Source organism: Schistocerca serialis, chromosome 6, assembly GCF_023864345.2.
Source record: "Schistocerca serialis cubense isolate TAMUIC-IGC-003099 chromosome 6, iqSchSeri2.2, whole genome shotgun sequence".
NCBI classification, from domain to species: Eukaryota; Metazoa; Arthropoda; class Insecta; order Orthoptera; family Acrididae; genus Schistocerca; species Schistocerca serialis.
In genome coordinates, this window is record NC_064643.1 from 528,017,507 (window position 1) to 528,030,296 (window position 12,790).

At 45.6% G+C, this 12,790-nt stretch overlaps 1 protein-coding gene and 1 non-coding gene across 2 annotated transcripts in view; both read left to right on the forward strand.

The window, feature by feature from the left end:
• Positions 1-12,790, forward strand: part of LOC126484438 (LIM domain-containing protein jub) — a 201,507-nt gene that overhangs the window by 115,729 nt on the left and 72,988 nt on the right. The gene's annotated exons all lie outside the window — the stretch shown is intronic.
• Positions 7,112-7,186, forward strand: Trnat-ugu (transfer RNA threonine (anticodon UGU)). The gene has a single exon. It is a non-coding gene; the product is annotated as a tRNA-Thr (tRNA).

Sequence of the window (12,790 nt, forward strand, 5' to 3'; positions counted from 1 at the left end):
TCACATAACTAAGACGTGATGCGTTGGAATAGAATCATGGCTCCCAAGAGTCAGGAACGTTACACACACCTTGTTTCTCTGTAGTTAGTAACAGGGTAAACCATTTTCGAATATTGTTTTTCTGCTGCGAGATACCCTAAGCTTTTGCGCGTAGTTTCAGACCCGCGACCCACGAATTTATGTGAGCATGGACATACTACTGTTACTTGAGCGCCACTCGAAATTAGCTCCTATCAATGGGAAACGTCACTACTATTCAGTTTTCGAAAAAAATTGAGGTAGGATAAGTTGCGAACCATGTGGAATCATTAGAATCTTGGGAGTACCAAGCATTGGCATGAGAAAGAGATGCAAGGGAGGGGATCTTCTCCTCCCTCCCCCTCTCTCCCCCTCTTTCTCACGCCCATCAGATACTGACTAGTACCATGTCCACCCAGAAACATTTGTTGTGAAATGTCAAAACCATTTCGCCATTCACCGCGAAAGAAAAATGAGTTTTATCTCCTTCTCTCACTCCCTTTTGATCAGAACATAGGTACGCTCTTGTTTACAAATCACGGAGATAGATAAATTTTATTATGTACTAGCATTTTGTCTGCAGTTTGCCCACATATGCATACGGGAAATATATATTGCACACATTTCCTCCACTGCATCCCCCCTCTTTCCATCATCTCATCCCACTCCCTCTTTCCGTCGTCTCCTCCTCCCCCTCCCTCATTTCCATCTCCTCCTTCTGCCTCTCTCTTTTCCCATCTTCTTCTTCCCCTATCTCTTTGTCCACCTCGTCCTCCCCATATCTCCTCCTCCCCTATCTTTCCATCTCCTTCCCCCTATCTTTCCATCTCCCCTCATATCTTTCCATCTCCTCCCCCCCTGTCTTTCCATCTCCTCCCCCCTGTCTTTCCATCTCCTCCCCCCTGTCTTTCCATCTCCTCCCCCCTGTCTTTCCATCTCCTCCCCCTTGTCTTTCTTTCTCCTCCCCCTTGTCTTTCCATCTCCTCCCCCTTGTCTTTCCATCTCCTCCCCCCTGTCTTTCCATCTCCTCCCCCCTGTCTTTTCATCTCCACCCCCCTGTCTTTTCATTTCCTTCCCCCCTGTCTTTCCATTTCCTTCCCCCTGTCTTTCCATTTCCTTCCCCGCTGTCTTTCCATTTCCTCCCCTCCCCCCGTCTTTCCATTTCCTCCCCCCTGACTTTCCATTTCTCCTCCCCCCATCTTTCCATCTCCTCCTCCCCCCGTCTTTCCATCTCCTCCTCCCCCCGTCTTTCCATCTCCTCCTCCCCCCGTCTTTCCATCTCCTCCTCCCCCTGTCTTTCCATCTCCTCCTCCCCCTGTCTTTCCATCTCCTCCTCCCCCTGTCTTTCCATCTCCTCCTCCCCCTGTCTTTCCATCTCCTCCTCCCCCTGTCTTTCCATCTCCTCCTCCCCCTGTCTTTCCATCTCCTCCTCCCCCTGTCTTTCCATCTCCTCCTCCCCCTGTCTTTCCATCTCCTCCTCCCCCTGTCTTTCTATCTCCTCCTCCCCCTATCTTTCCATCTCTGCCTCCCCCTATCTTTCCCTGTCTCTGCCTCCCCCTACCTTTCCCTGTCTCTGCCTCCCCCTACCTTTCCCTGTCTCTGCCTCCCCCTACCTATCCCTGTCTCTGCCTCCCCCTATCTTCCTGCCTCTGCCTCCCCCTATCTTTCTGTTTCCTCCTCCCCCCCTTTCTATCCACGCATTCCGATACTACCTGTACAACGTTTCTGTTATGCCAGGCTTTACTACTCTTTGGCTAGATAATTAAAAACTGTCGCGAAATTTAAATATTTCAAATAAATAAAATTTTGTTGTGAACTAAGGAGAAAAAGTGAACAGCTTACATGTCTACAAACCTGGACATGGTTTTTAACGCTAACTGCTTCATAGTGGACATATGGGATGGACAAACTGACACCTATTTCATATCCATGTACCGAGCGAAATGATTCAGTGGGAAGACTCGCATCTGGCTAGATGGCGGTTCAAATCCCTGTCCAGCCTTCCAGGTTCCAGGTTTCGGGTCATGTGGTTTCCAGCCCAAATCTAGAATGCAAATTCCGGGATAGGTCCTTTGAATGAAAAAAAAAGACTCCAATTAGAGTTTGTGTTCCATCTGTAATGACTTCTTCGTTTATGGGTCGTTAAACCCTATCTACACTCCTGGAAATTGAAATAAGAACACCGTGAATTCATTGTCCCAGGAAGGGGAAACTTTATTGACACATTCCTGGGGTCAGATACATCACATGATCACACTGACAGAACCACAGGCACATAGACACAGGCAACAGAGCATGCATAATGTCGGCACTAGTACAGTGTATATCCACCTTTCGCAGCAATGCAGGCTGCTATTCTCCCATGGAGACGATCGTAGAGATGCTGGATGTAGTCCTGTGGAACGGCTTGCCATGCCATTTCCACCTGGCGCCTCAGTTGGACCAGCGTTCGAGCTGGACGTCCAGACCGCGTGAGGCGACGCTTCATCCAGTCCCAAACATGCTCCATGGGGGACAGATCCGGAGATCTTGCTGGCCAGGGTAGTTGACTTACACCTTCTAGAGCACGTTGGGTGGCACGGGATACATGCGGACGTGCATTGTCCTGTTGGAACAGCAAGTTCCCTTGCCGGTCTAGGAATGGTAGAACGATGGGTTCGATGACGGTTTGGATGTACCGTGCACTATTCAGTGTCCCCTCGACGATCACCAGTGGTGTACGGCCAGTGTAGGAGATCGCTCCCCACACCATGATGCCGGGCGTTGGCCCTGTGTGCCTCGGTCGTATGCAGTCCTGATTGTGGCGCTCACCTGCACGGCGCCAAACACGCATACGACCATCATTGGCACCAAGGCAGAAGCGACTCTCATCGCTGAAGACGACACGTCTCCATTCGTCCCTCCATTCACGCCTGTCGCGACACCACTGGAGGCGGGCTGCACGATGTTGGGGCGTGAGCGGAAGACGGCCTAACGGTGTGCGGGACCGTAGCCCAGCTTCATGGAGACGGTTGCGAATGGTCCTCGCCGATACCCCAGGAGCAACAGTGTCCCTAATTTGCTGGGAAGTGGCGGTGCGGTCCCTTACGGCACTGCGTAGGATCCTACGGTCTTGGCGTGCATCCGTGCGTCGCTGCGGTCCGGTCCCAGGTCGACGGGCACGTGCACCTTCCGCCGACCACTGGCGACAACATCGATGTACTGTGGAGACCTCACGCCCCACGTGTTGAGCAATTCGGCGGTACGTCCACCCGTCCTCCCGCATGCCCACTTTACGCCCTCGCTCAAAGTCCGTCAACTGCACATACGGTTCACGTCCACGCTGTCGCGGCATGCTACCAGTGTTAAAGACTGCGATGGAGCTCCGTATGCCACGGCAAACTGGCTGACACTGACGGCGGCGGTGCACAAATGCTGCGCAGCTAGCGCCATTCGACGGCCAACACCGCGGTTCCTGGTGTGTCCGCTGTGCCGTGCGTGTGATCATTGCTTGTACAGCCCTCTCGCAGTGTCCGGAGCAAGTATGGTGGGTCTGACACACCGGTGTCGATGTGTTCTTTTTTCCATTTCCAGGAGTGTATATTCCCTTTTTCTCCCTTCGGTTCCACATATATGGACGACCATATCCTCTCGACTGACATTGTGAAAGTCGTTCTAGTGAAGTGCACAGCCTTGTTCCTGCTGATTCGTCAATGTTTCATTATTTCATTACGAAGTTGCAAAACAGCGACACACTTTACAAAACACATCAGAACTGCTTCATAGAGATGATCCCTTAAGGATCCATAGCCATGTCCGGCAGTTGTGAGTCCTAGTACCTCACACGATGTTATCGTACTAATGGTACGCGTCGATATCATCCACCAAGAGAAGTGTCTTCATAAATGTAAACTAAATTTGGTTTGTAGTTTTCTGTGCGCAGCCAATGTCATAAATTATTAATTCATACGTTTTTATTGGATATACTGGCGTAGCACAACGCATTTCAGACTATCGTCTGTCATCTGTTGACTTGTTTTGTCTTAAGTTTTAACGCACGACATATCTACACACTGTCAAAGAAAATAAGACGAAACCAGTATTAGTTTGTTTGCAGTTGCCGATGTTTGTCGTTTGTTTACCATTTGCACGCTATCTTTAATTGATGCATGTATCGTCAGAAAGCAGTGCCACGCATTTATATCAGTGTCGTCTTGTGGTGTGAAGACGTAGCCTAACATGGACCATTTTGTAACAAATTCTATGTTTTTGCAGGCGTAAATAATGCATCTCACAGTTAATAAACACCTTTTATTTCGGCATGTCCACTCATTTCAGACAAATTTGCCTGCCGTAGTGAAATGGGCTGGAAAATGACTTTTATGCAATATGCTTGGTGCAGCGAATTTGTCAGCTTCGATAATATCAGTAATAATTACGTGGCAGTTCTGACTGGAATGAAACACAGTTAATCAAGCAAGTACGATAAACAAATATGGCAATAGACCTCTCGTTCATTCGTCGTGTAAAGCAGGCTTATAGTGGCTGCTGACACGAACTGATCACCAAACACGTCTACAGTTCTTCTTTCCATTTTAGAAGATTCTTAGGAGAGTTCTTTTGTGGTTAAAGTGAGAAAGTTTGTTAAACGTGGTCGTTGAGTTATTTGTATTTTTTTAACCTCTGAGAAAGTGTTAAAACACGCGATTATAAAAGATCTTAGTTTTTCGTAAAGCAATTCAAAATATAAAGACTTACGCAGTGTCAAAAGCACGTCGTTCCTCAGCTGTTAGATGTGCAAATGCTTCAGCTGGTACGTGGTAGTAGACCACATTCCATCACGCAGCTGATAGCGGCAACAGTACAAAACCGTGTTTTCTAGTAAACGCCGCATTTCCTGGTCACTTGTTCAGTGGACTGTAGGAATTATTCCTGGAAGGGTGTGGACGTCGCCGTATTGACTTTTCCATTTCAAACTAGCAGCTGCTTTTCTTGGCAACACTGCGAGTCGTGCAAGGCGATGAATTCACGAACTGAGACGAATCTGTAGATGTGTGGTGAATTGTTGGAATGCAGGAGTGATGCGAATCTTAATGCAACTCCTACAGAGCACCTTAGTGTAGAAATAATTACGCAGCTAATTTAACCGTGTCGTATTTTGTTGTCTAGGAGTGATGTTAGCCGACAGACTCAAGAGACTACAATGGCAAATAAAAAATACGTATCTGATGTGCCTGTCGCGAAAGTACTGTTTGTGGTGTATGGCCGTCGTAAATTCAGACATCTTGGGGACTCGTCCGCGAAAATAGAGAGCATTGCCGCGATGTTCTCCACTCATTATAAGACGATATTATAGGAATCGTGAGCTCGTCACGACAAGGTGCAGCGCGGTACCGACATTGCCACTGCACGTACTGAAGGCTCTCTGCGGCACGTGCCCATTATTATAACAGGTAATTACAGAAATGCTGCAGTGCGCCTGATTTACGTATCATGCTGTGACAGGTTACATTTAAGACTGATCTTACTCGTATCGTAATATTCTTTGGGCCACTGCAATCCCACAGTGCTACCTATGCTTTTGGGCGTCAAGATAAATTTTAGAAGACGAGTAAGTATTTTACGTGATCCCATCATATACCCGTACGTTCTCGTGGGTAAATTAGATGACATACACGAACCAGGTGAATTACTTAAAAGATGTTACACTTCAAGAAGGGTTGGAAACTGGCTAAAATGTGACTGCGCGACAGTAAAAGTCTATCTGCAAGTGCAGAATTGCCCGCAGCACGTGTTTGCTTGCTGGCGGATTTCGTAAATGGGCCCAGTTCTGTGCCGATTAGGAGTGACTACATTTGTTGATTTAGGTTTTTGGACGAAAATGTGCTCTATAGTAATGAACATGGCTTCTCGAAACAGAGATCTTAACGAAACTCAATCCTCTCTGTTCGTCCATGAGAACCACAGCTACGTAGACGACGGTGCCAAGGTTGATGCCGTATTTCTTACGATTCAGTTCCGCACTGCCCTTCTCTAGTGAACAGAATACGAGCTTACCTAGTCTCGGACCGGACATGTTTGGATTCAGGTCTTCCTAGAAGATTGAACTTTAACGTTTATTTAAATGGGACGAAGTCGACAGATATAAAGGTAATTCCAAGAGTACCCCGAACCTTTTTTGTTTGTAATATATAGGGTTGTTTGTAATATATAGGGTGCTTCACAAAGCATGCTACGTACTTCTAGAGGTTGTAGAGGGGACTCAGTAGATCAAATTTCACACATCGTCGTTCAGTGATAACAAAATCGAATCAGATTACAAAGATCTTGGCAATCTGAATCCACTTAGCAGTATGAGTTTGAGCGTCAAAATTATAGGCACCAGCGCCGCCTCTAAATGTTGGTATATACAGGATGAGTCCATGATGATTATGATAATAATAATAATGATAATGATTATGATGATAACGGATGAGTGGATGGCGCTGCCAGAGTAGCCTTAGTCATTGCCAGCCGTTACGTTGAAACCCTCATCTGCCTACAAGTGTTGTTGATATATCTTGATGGGGACATCTGAAAATGTGTGCCCCTACCGGGACTCGAACCTGGGCTCTCCTGCTTACATGACAGACGCTCTATCCATCTGAGCTACCGACGACACAGATGAATAGCGCGACTGCAGGGACTTATCTCTTGCACGTTTCCCGTGAGACCCACATTCCTAACTGTCCACAATCTACATGTATAATGCTCCTAATAGATATTTGCCCATCCACTCGTTACTCGCGCCCTCTAAGGTGACGATTCCCATAAGAGTTTGGGCAACCTGTGCACATTCGCACAGACGAAGGTCAATGGCTGGGTAGCCTTTTAACTACATATGAAGATAGTAAATGTTCCCGAAAGAACACATACCATTGATCACCGCGCAGCTTCTCTAGAATAAATGATAATTAGTTGAAACCCTAAGCTGCCGACAGGTGTTGTTGAGTAATGAGTAGATGGGCAAATATCTATTAGGAACATCACGTATGTAGATTGTGGGCAGTTGGTAATGTGGGTCTCACGGGAAGTATGCAAGGGATAAGTCCCTGCAGTCGCGCTATTCACCTGTGTCCTCGGTGGCTCAGATGGATAGAGCGTCTGCCATGTAAGCAGGAGAGCCCGGGTTCGAGTCCCGGTCGGGACACACATTTTCAGCTGTCCACATCAAGGTATATCCACAACACCTGTCGGCAGCTGAGGGTTTCAACTAATTGTCATTTATTCTAGAGAAGCTGAACGGTCATCAATGGTATCTGTTCTTTCGAGAACATTTACTATCTTCATATATAGTTACTTGAAGTCATATCCGATGGCTTGACGCCAGGAGTAACACCGCTGTCGCTCTCAAAGACATTGGAAGAACTGCACCTCTCTCTAGGTCGCCACAATACTCGCCGTCGACTGTTTTCCGGTGTAGCGTAGAACCGCGATTCATCGCTGAAATCAATGCGACGTCATTCATTAGCAGTCCATGCTTCCCATTACTCCAAGCCGTTCGTGTTGTGCCGTTAACGGCAGCTTGCACATGGGAAGGTGGTTCCCTAGTCCAGCTGCTACTAGTTTTCCGACCAGTGGTGCGGGATGACACAGAATGTTCCAGGGATTCCATTACTTGCTCTCGTATGGCAGGCGGATGACGATCCTCCCTTGTGGCGGTGAGGAGCGGTCGTACGGAACCTTGACGACGAGTACGCCTACCCTCACGTTCTCATGCAGTTCAACATCGAGGTACTGTCACACTCGTAGGCCCCACTAATCTGGATATTGCACTATTCGACCAGCTGGCCATTTGGAGCCCCACAGTGAAGCTTCTTTCAAACTGTCAGGTGCTGATAGCGCTGTCTCACATGAATACATGGTATCTCCGATTTCTTCAGTGATCATTCAATATCTGACACTGGCCACACCCCTTATATACCCTTCCAGGCCTGGTGACAACCCTAAAAACGATCAACTTTAGTGATCTCTGGTGGCCGTTCTGTCACAGAGAATTGTACCTCTAAATCGTTTACGTACCGGCCGATGGTGTGTACGTGGAGGATGTTATTTTGAGATTCGACCATTTCCGTGTGCTTCATTTTTTTTATCAGACAACCTATATTTTTGTTTTCGGCGGAGGAGGAGGAGGAGATTAATGTTTAACGTCCCGTCAACAACGAGGTCATTAGAGACGGAGGACAAGCTCGGATTAGGGAAGAATGGAAAAGTAAAGGAATCATCCCAGCATTTGCCTTAAGCGATTTAGGGAAATCAAGGAAAACCTAAAGCAGGATGGCTGGACTTGGGTTTGAACCGTCGTCCTCCTGAATGCGAGTCCGCTGCGCTAAACACTGCACTACCCCGCTCGGCTTCTTGTCTTTTCTTTCATTTTTTTTTCCTCCTCCATGAATAAAATGTATCATCATAGTTTCTTAATACTTATTCTGTTTCCGCCCTTTTGTAGGACAGACAGTCTGTCATAACTTCACTTGCGCCATGTAATACTAGGTAGTGCGAAATGACGTGATGTACGCGTTCCGTGTTTTGAACATACTATTAGCCTTCCTGGCAAATTTAGTTGTCGTCCTGTGTGATGAGCGTTGACCTGCGAACCCTCCCAGCCTTAACAGCGCAAGTCGCCCAGTTGTTTGAAGTCCACCCCCGGATTTGTAGTCGCCAAGTTGTGGCGAGGCAAGGTCGTGGCTCGACGCTGTGAGATGCACAGCTAGTGAAGCAGGGCACAATATTCAGCTCAGTGCCATTGCGGTGAGCGGCCATCGCATTATTGTCGGACTGCCGTTCACGTGTAGTCAGTCGCCCCTCCTCGCGGGTAGCCGCAAAAACTTGGCTATGCTGTGCGATAACCACCGGCTCTCCTCTCGTGTCTTCTATTTATGGAAGCTAGGAAGTACTCGCCTCTCTCTTCCCTGCCTCGGGCTGTGCAGCTGCTATACACAATAGCTGGACCCAGCTATTGTTTCTCAGGAAACCGCGCCGCTCAGCGGGGAAGAAGGAAAGTCTTGCAGGATTATTTGGTCGTAGTGTTGTCTCGGGCTGTAAGTGGAAGATTCGTAGCAACGATTTATTACCAATAGAATTGAATACAGTGGAAACAAACAAATTATCTAAAACACAATACAAACGCATATGTCGGGGAAGTTGAGAGATGAGACAACTTTTCTTCTGACAGTTTGTAAATGTGTAACAGATTGTTACTCGAACTCGGATCTCTGCCTTTGGAGGGCGGTGTGCTACCAAGTGCACACCCGTGTACCAAACAAGGACCGGCACAAAGTTTCAGATTTCCACTTTTTTCATTCCACAGATTGCAAATTCTATGCTCATTCTGAACCAAGTGAAAAAAAAACCTTCAGTCGCTGCCACAGTTACTTTCATGGAATCGTCGATCATATAAAAGTTCTTGTTTCCATCAGTTTACCGATTAATTTGACGTGGCCTGCCGCGACTACGATTCCTGAATGAGATTTTCACTCTGCAGCGGGGTGTGCGCTGATATGAAACTTCCTGGCAGATTAAACTGTGTGCCGGCCCGAGACTCGAACTCGAGACCTTTGCAATGTTCGCAGGAGAGCTTCTGTAAAATTTGGAAGGTAGGAGACGAGGTACTGGCAGAAGTAAAGCTGTGAGGACGGGTCGTGAGTCGTGCTTGGGTAGCTCAGATGGTAGAGCATTTGCCCGCGAAAGGCAAAGGTCCCAAGTTCGAGTCTCGGTCCGGCACATAGTTTTAATCTGCCAGGAAGTTTCGTATCAGCGCACACACTGCTGCAGAGTGAAAATCTCATTCTGGAAACATCCCCCAGGCTGTGGCTAAGCCATGGCGCCCTGAAGAGAACCTCATGAAGTCGGTCGAAACGTCGACTGTTTAGTTTCTTTCTTGTTTTATATGAAGCGGTATTATTATACTCACAATATCCCAATCTATATTTTCCCTCACAGTTTTCACCATCTGTCATTCCCTTTAGTTGCATGGAAGTTATTCCGTCTTGTTGCAACACATTTCCTATCATCCTAAACTTTTTTCTTGTTCGTGTTTCCAGCATATTCCTTTCTTCTTATGCGATTCAATTTCAACATACCTTATCTTCGCCTTCTAACCAACCTTAGGCATCCATCTATAGAGCCCTACCTCAAACACTTCGATTCTCTGCTTTTCCTTGATCAATTTCTATGTAATGCTGTGCGCCACAAGAATATTCTTAGAAATTTTTTCTTGAGTTTTAGACTAAGGTTTGATGTTAACAGACTTTCTTTGGCTAGGAATGCCCTCTTTGCCTGTACTAGTATCTTTTTTATACTATCCCAGCTTCGTTCATCATGTGTTATTTTCCTTCCTATGTAGCAAGAATTCCTTTACCTTATCTATTTCGCCATCCACAATTTTGATAAGTTTATTGTTAATCTTATTTCTACTAATTCTTATTACTTAGCATTTGCTCGGTATACTCTGTATTGTGTGCTCAATAGACTTCATTCATTTCGACAGTACCTGTGATTCTTTCTCGCTTTCGCTGAGGACAGCAGTGTCCTCAACGAATCTTATCGTTGATATACTTTCACCCTGAATTTTAATCTTACTCTTGAACTTACAGCGTTTTTAATCCGAGCACTTCGTCCTTGATCTTGAGTTGTTATTCATTTTTGGTTCTTTTATATATTCCCCGACTTTCCGTATAGCTTGCATCTATTTTTCTGAGAATTTGCACCATTTTACATTGTCGAAAGTTTTTTCTATGTCGACAAATTCCATAAAGGTTTTTTGATTTATCCCAAGTTTTTCTAGTTTCTACCACTATCAAGAACAACCCCATAACTGCCTTCTTAGTGCATTTACCTTTTTTAAAGCCAAACTGATCATCTAAGAGAATCTCAGATGAGTGTTAATACACTTGGCTTGGTCACCTGTACATATATTTTTTAAATTTTTCACCTCACTATGCGTTATGAAATAACTGTTAAAATCAAGAGTTTTTCAAATTCTCTCATTTTTGTTTTTGCACAAAAGTTGAGACAAGACTGAGTTGTAACACATACTATTCTCCTTAGAACAGCTGCTTAACTCCGGTCGGATAACTAGTTGACCTCGTTATCGATACGTGTGGACTCCGTAACGTTAAAAATTGTGGGTGCGCTTGGAGCGCTCACAGTTCGCGTTTTCCAATCGTGGCGAATCCCAGTGGTACTGGGAGAAACTTGGATTCTCGTCGATACGAATCAAAGATGAACGCGCCCTATCAGTTTTTAGCCGAGTCATTAATATTTAAAATTACTTCCGTTGAAACGGTCGCTCAGTGGGATACGATTGTACATTCCTCCTTCCCCTCTTTTTTCTTCGAAATAGATTTTAAAGAAATTTTCTCCATCAGCAGGAGTCGGAACATTTAATTCAGCATCAGTAGCTACCGTGCAGCAGCCTATGCGACAGAAGAGAATCTGATCAATGTCGTAGTCCTATTTCGATTAGTGAAATTAACTCACACGTAGACATCCTGCCTTTGGTTTCTCTGAGTCATTACAGACAAACTTCCTGGCACGTCACCTCCGTAAAACACCGACTGTCTGGTTATCGAAACCTTGCCCCACCCAACTCCTTCTCTCTTTAATTGTCCTTTAAAGCTAGAAAAGTAAGCAAATAATCTGTGAGCTGTTACATCACCACTTTATCGTCGATGAGGAGTAGACATTGTTATCAAAACTGTTATATTCGTTCCTGTGATCGGCTGTCGTGTTGTTTTGATCCGTAGCCAGCACTGCGTGGTCTTTCTCATATCGGAAGAAATGTAACCTGATGCATAATATGTTTTACGCTAATTTGAGACTATTCCAAACTATGTCTAGACCAAATTTATAAAAATATCTACGTCCATATTCGTAAATGAAGCAAAGATCACGGAAACAACTATAACGCACAAGCTGATGTATCTTGTGATAAAATACACCAGTGGCAACTCGATGTGACATCCTTAAAATATCGAAACACAATTCTAGACCAAGGATCTGTGTTCGAATTTATAGGATTTTTTAAAGGTTAACAGCTTTGAGCTGTTTGTCAGCTGAAAACACTTAGCCAACTAAACCAGCCCTCTTATGCGGAGAAAACGGACTTCCAACGGTTGTGTACAGTGCTACATCCTGCAGTGCCCGACAAAAGATCGCTCGTGTGACAAACACACACGTGTCTGATCACCTTGTTTACGTAACGACTTCCATGAACTCTGCTCCGTTTCCCTCCGTACAATTCTTCTGGCAACAGGCCGTAGCGTCTGGCGTAATCGGAATGAGTTCGCGGACCTTATTCCTCAGAGAGCAAACAGAAAATATCGGTCGTCGACCTACATCTTCCTTGGCTGAATCTTCTACACACACACACACACACACACACACACACACACACACACACACACGAGAGAGAGAGAGAGAGAGAGAGAGAGAGAGAGAGAGAGAGAGAGAGAGAGAGAGTAGAATTGCTGCTGTTATAGTAACAAATTCGGCGCTGTTTGCTTTGTTTTCTGGCGTTATTGTTATTTTTATTTTTTGCGATTTTTCTCTAATTTGTCAAAATTAGTATGTTTTCAACAATCTTATTGCTTGTCTTCCTGTGTACCTATCACTATCGATCTTTTTAATATCGGAAAAGAGAGATCCTGCCGAATGGTACGCTTTCTTATACTTTTAGACAGCTGTCATTCCCATCTAGAGTGAGTTTGTGTGTGGAAATGTGTTTGGTATTCGTAATATCTTTCAGCAAAAT